The sequence below is a fragment of the Ranitomeya imitator genome, chromosome 1 (assembly GCF_032444005.1).
Source record: "Ranitomeya imitator isolate aRanImi1 chromosome 1, aRanImi1.pri, whole genome shotgun sequence".
Lineage (NCBI taxonomy): Eukaryota > Metazoa > Chordata > Amphibia > Anura > Dendrobatidae > Ranitomeya > Ranitomeya imitator.
The window spans coordinates 656,152,776-656,158,417 of record NC_091282.1 but is presented as its reverse complement, the minus strand read 5'-3'; the positions used below and the strand labels follow the sequence as shown (position 1 = coordinate 656,158,417).

Genomic DNA, 5,642 nt, shown 5'->3' with positions numbered 1-5,642 from the left:
TCTGAGGAGTCACTTTTTGCTGATTTCTCCTTCTGGACTGCTTTGTCCTGTCCTGGAAGAGCCCTTCTCACGTCCCAATGAGCTGGGACGTATGGAAAAACTCCACTAGCCTGGTTGCTTGTCATGCTTTAAACATGTAAGTGTTGCTTTTCTCATTTATTCCCTTTATGTTATAATTACCCATGTACATATTTGCAATTGTCTCATGTATAACATCTTTATAAACTATTTTTAATAACGCACTGCCTAGTTATTTTGAATGGGATATACTATCAGGGCCGTATTTGCCACTAGGCACTCGAGGGCACGTGCCTAGGGCGGCGACATTGCGGGGGGGCGGCACCTGGGCAAGGATTTTTTATTATTTTTTTTAAGTCACAAACGCGACCGACGCAAAACCCCGCCCCCCCGCCTGCCTCCCCGCGCCCCTCCCCGCCTCCGCATCCCACCCACCCTCCATGAAGAGAGACGATACTCACCTCCTGCTCCAGCCTCCAGCGATGCCTGTTCTCACCGTCTGTAGCGCGTCCTGAGTGAGCGGTCACATGGTACCGGTCATTAAGGTCATGAATATGCGCATATTCATGACCTTATTGAGCAGTATCACATGACCGCTCACTCAGTCAGGAAGAAGGCGCTGCGGCGGGACAGAGCGCCAGAGGGATGTCGGCGGCTGCGGCGCGCGCAGTGTGTGGGACAGGCAGCTGAGCTGAGTGACAGGTGAGTATGAGGACGGACGGGGGCGATGTTCTGCAGGGAGGGGGGGCGATGATGAAGCTCTGCAGGGAGGGAGGGAGGGGGGGCGATGATGAAGCTCTGCAGGGAGGGAGGGAGGGGGGGCGATGAAGCTCTGCAGGGAGGGAGAGAGGGGGGGCGATGAAGCTCTGCAGGGAGGGAGGGAGGGGGGGCGATGAAGCTCTGCAGGGAGGGAGGGAGGGGGGGCGATGACGCTCTGCAGGGAGGGAGGGAGGGGGGGCGATGAAGCTCTGCAGGGAGGGAGAGAGGGGGGGCGATGAAGCTCTGCAGGGAGGGAGGGAGGGGGGGCGATGAAGCTCTGCAGGGAGGGAGGGAGGGGGGGCGATGAAGCTCTGCAGGGAGGGAGAGAGGGGGGGCGATGAAGCTCTGCAGGGAGGGAGGGAGGGGGGGCGATGAAGCTCTGCAGGGAGGGAGGGGGGGCGATGAAGCTCTGCAGGGAGGGAGGGGGGGCGATGAAGCTCTGCAGGGAGGGAGGGGGGGCGATGAAGCTCTGCAGGGAGGGAGGGGGGGCGATGAAGCTCTGCAGGGAGGGAGGGGGGGCGATGAAGCTCTGCAGGGAGGGAGGGGGGGCGATGAACCTCTGCAGGGAGGGAGGGAGGGGGGGGCGATGAAGCTCTGCAGGGAGGGAGGGGGGGGCGATGATGAAGCTCTGCAGGGAGGGAGGGGGGGCGATGATGAAGCTCTGCAGGGAGGGAGGGGGGGGCGATGATGAAGCTCTGCAGGGAGGGAGGGAGGGGGGGCGATGATGAAGCTGCAGGGAGGGAGGGGGGGCGATGATAAAGCTCTGCAGGGAGGGAGGGAGGGGGGGCGATGATGAAGCTGCAGGGAGGGAGGGGGGGCGATGATGAAGCTCTGCAGGGAGGGAGGGGGGGGCGATGATGAAGCTCTGCAGGGAGGGAGGGGGGGGCGATGAAGCTCTGCAGGGAGGGAGGGAGGGGGGGCGATCAAGCTCTGCAGGGAGGGAGGGGGGGGCGATGAAGCTCTGCAGGGAGGGAGGGGGGGCGATGATGAAGCTCTGCAGGGAGGGAGGGGGGGCGATGATGAAGCTCTGCAGGGAGGGAGGGGGGGCGATGATGAAGCTCTGCAGGGAGGGAGGGAGGGGGGGCGATGATGAAGCTGCAGGGAGGGAGGGGGGGCGATGATGAAGCTCTGCAGGGAGGGAGGGGGGGGCGATGATGAAGCTCTGCAGGGAGGGAGGGGGGGGGCGATGAAGCTCTGCAGGGAGGGAGGGGGGGCGATGAAGCTCTGCAGGGAGGGAGGGGGGGGCGATGAAGCTCTGCAGGGAGGGAGGGGGGGCGATGATGAAGCTCTGCAGGGAGGGAGGGGGGGCGATGATGAAGCTCTGCAGGGAGGGAGGGAGGGGGGGCGATGATGAAGCTTCAGGGAGGGAGGGGGGGCGATGATGAAGCTCTGCAGGGAGGGAGGGAGGGGGGGCGATGATGAAGCTCTGCAGGGAGGGAGGGGGGGTGATGATGAATGTCTGCAGGGAGGGAGGGGGGCGATGATGAAGCTCTGCAGGGAGGGAGGGGGGGCGATGAAGCTCTGCAGGGAGGGAGGGCGATGAAGCTCTGCAGGGAGGGAGGGAGGGGGGGGCGATGTTCTGCAGCTGTCACGGTCCTGTAGAGTTATCGGACATGTTTGTCTTCTCTGTTGGGCGCAGATGGAGCAGATAACGGCAGGCGACCCCCATCCTCCGCGGAGTCCCGTCCACACTGGGAGATCCCGCGTCCGCAGTCGCTTGTGCCGGTGTCACCCGCGCGGATCAGCGCCGTCCTCCCGCGGAAATATCCGGTGATCAGACAGCGAGGCTTCTACTCTGATATTCTGACCTATAGCGCCGCTCCTCTGGTGAAAGTGAGTGCAGGCGTCACATGACCGGCAGCCGCGTGCTATACTGCACGTGTCCACGGCTACAGAGCGCTCTGTCCCCGCCGTTCTCCGGTGTCTCCTTGTGCTGCAGCTTCAGCCGCCATTTCCATTATATTGCAGGATGTCAGCGCCGGACCGAGCGTTCAACCGAATCTCCTGAGACAAGTGGACGAGGAGCGCAACACCCCGAAAGGTGAGCGGAGGATACTTGTAACAACCACAGGAAGGTAGACCCCGGCAACCAGATCCAACAGTCACAATAGGAGATGTCACAGCTCACCTCCTCCTCCTCCTTAAAGGGAACCTGTCACCGCCAAAATCGCGGGTGAGGTAGTCACATCGGCATCAGGGGCTTATCTACAGCATTCTGGAATGCTGTAGATATGCCCCTGATGTATCCTAAAACATGAAAAAAAGACGTTATATTATACTCACTCAGGGGCGTTCCCACTGTTGGTCCGGGTCTGGCGCCTCCCATCTTCATCAGATGACGTCCTCTTCTGGTCTTCACGCCGCAGCTCCGGCGCAGGCGTACTTTGCCTGCCCTGTTGAGGGCGGAGTAAAGTACTGCATTGCGCAGGTGCCGGGAAAGGTCAGAGAGGCCCGGCGCCTGCACAATGCTGTACTTTGCTCTGCCCTCAACAGGGCAGAGCAAAGTACGCCTGCGCCGGAGCTGCGGTGTGAAGACCAGAAGAGGACGTCATCTGATGAAGATGGGAGGCGCCGGACCCGGACCAACAGCGGGAACGCCCCTGGGTGAGTATAATATAACGTCTTTTTCTCATCTTTTAGGTTACATCGGGGGCTTATCTACAGCATTCCAGAATGCTGTAGATAAGCCCCTGATGCCGGTGGGCTTACCTCACCCGCGATTTTGGGGGTGACAGGTTCCCTTTAACACCCTCCCATAGAAGTGAATGGTCCCCACAATACAGTCTGATGTTACTTACATATTACAGTGTCACTCGGGCTCAGTACATGTGGTGTCTCGCCCGTCACTCGGGCTCAGTACAGTCATGGTCAAAAGTATTGACACCCCTGCAATTCTGTCAGATAATACTCAGTTTCTTCCTGAAAATGATTGCAAACACAAATTCTTTGGTATTATTATCTTCATTTAATTTGTCTTAAATGAAGAAACACAAAAGAGAATGAAGCAAAAAGCAAAACATTGATCATTTCACACAAAACTCCAAAATTGGGCCAGACAAAAGTATTGGCACCCTCAGCCTAATACTTGGTTGCACAACCTTTAGCCAAAATAACTGCGACCAACCGCTTCCGGTAACCATCAATGAGTTGCTTCCAATGCTCTGCTGGAATTTTAGACCATTCTTCTTTGGCAAACTGCTCCAGGTCCCTGATATTTGAAGGGCGCCTTCTCCAAACTGCCATTTTTAGATCTCTCCACAGGTGTTCTATGGGATTCAGGTCTGGACTCAATGCTGGTCACCTTAGAAGTCTCCAGTGCTTTCTCTCAAACCATTTTCTAGTGCTTTTTGAAGTGTGTTTTGGGTCATTGTCCTGCTGGAAGACCCATGACCTCTGAGGGAGACCCAGCTTTCTCACACTGGGCCCTACATTATGCTGCAAAATTTGTTGGTTAGTCTTCAGACTACATACTGCCATGCACACGGTCAAGCAGTCCAGTGCCAGAGGCAGCAAAGCACCCCCAAAACATCAGGGAACTTCCGCCATCTTTGACTGTAGGGACCGTGTTCTTCTCTTTGAATGCCTCTTTTTTTTCTCCTGTAAACTCTATGTTGATGCCTTTGCCCAAAAAGCTCTACTTTTGTCTCATCTGACCAGAGAACATTCTTCCAAAACGTTTTAGGCTTTTTTAGGTAAGTTTTGGCAAACTCTAGCCTGGCTTTTTTATGTCTCGGGGTAAGAAGTGGGGTCTTCCTGGGTCTCCTACCATACAGTCCCTTTTCATTCAGACGCCGACGGATAGTACGGGTTGACACTGTTGTACCCTCGGACTGCAGGGCAGCTAGAACTTGTTTGGATGTTAGTCGAGGTTCTTTATCCAACATCCGCACAATCTTGCGTTGAAATCTCTTGTCAATTTTTCTTTTCCGTCCACATCTAGGGAGGTTAGCCACAGTGCCATGGGCTTTAAACTTCTTGATGACACTGCGCATGGTAGACACAGGAACATTCAGGTCTTTGGAGATGGACTTGTAGCCTTGAGATTGCTCATGCTTCCTCACAATTTGGTTTCTCAAGTCCTCAGACAGTTCTTTGGTCTTCTTTCTTTTCTCCATTCTCAATGTGGTACACACAAGGACACAGGACAGACGTGGCCATTATACAGTATGGAGCACTGTGTGGCCATTATACAGTATGGAACATCATGTAGGGCCATTATACAGTATGTGGAGCACTGCATAGCCATTGTACAGTATGAAGCACTGCGTGGCCATATTTTTTTTTTGTTTTAATGTATATGAAACAGTGTGATCAGCAGTGCTAAATGGGTGTGGTTGGGACTTGGATATGGGTGTGATTAGTTGTGAAATGGGTGTGGTCAGAGGCGTGGCCTAAAATTTGCCGCAGCGCACTACGTGCGCCGCAACCTTTAGACCTTTTTCCCTTCAAAAGTTGGGAGGTATGGCACCGCATTTCCCAGATCACATCAAGTACCGCGAATCCCATAAGGAATGAATGAAACCAAACGCAGTGTTGCCGTAAGTGATCCGTTACGTGGCAGATGCAGAAAAACTGCCCGATCTGCTGCAAACGGCAACTTTCACATCAGTGATTCTTCCCAAAGTCACTGCCGATAGTGTCATACTCACCAGAGGGGGAGGCAGCGCTAAAAAGTGCCTAGGGCAGCAGAAACTCTAAATACGGCCCTGTATACTATTATATATTAGTTCGTTCTCCTGCTCTAAACCGTACCCTAAGTCTCTTGAAGGGAAAATACGCTACTGTTACTGTTGTGTTGGGTTAGCTTCGGACCCATTTTATCGAAGCTGGTGGCAGCGAAAGTGTGCTGACGGTTGGATTATGCT

General features: G+C 55.1%; 1 long non-coding RNA gene across 1 annotated transcript; it reads left to right on the top strand.

The window, feature by feature from the left end:
* The first annotated feature begins 475 nt into the window (after window positions 1-475).
* On the top strand, window positions 476-2,822 carry LOC138658013 (uncharacterized). Its single transcript, XR_011317294.1, has 3 exons — window positions 476-720; window positions 2,417-2,610; window positions 2,746-2,822. It is a non-coding gene; the product is annotated as an uncharacterized lncRNA (long non-coding RNA).
* The last annotated feature ends 2,820 nt before the right edge of the window (window positions 2,823-5,642 follow it).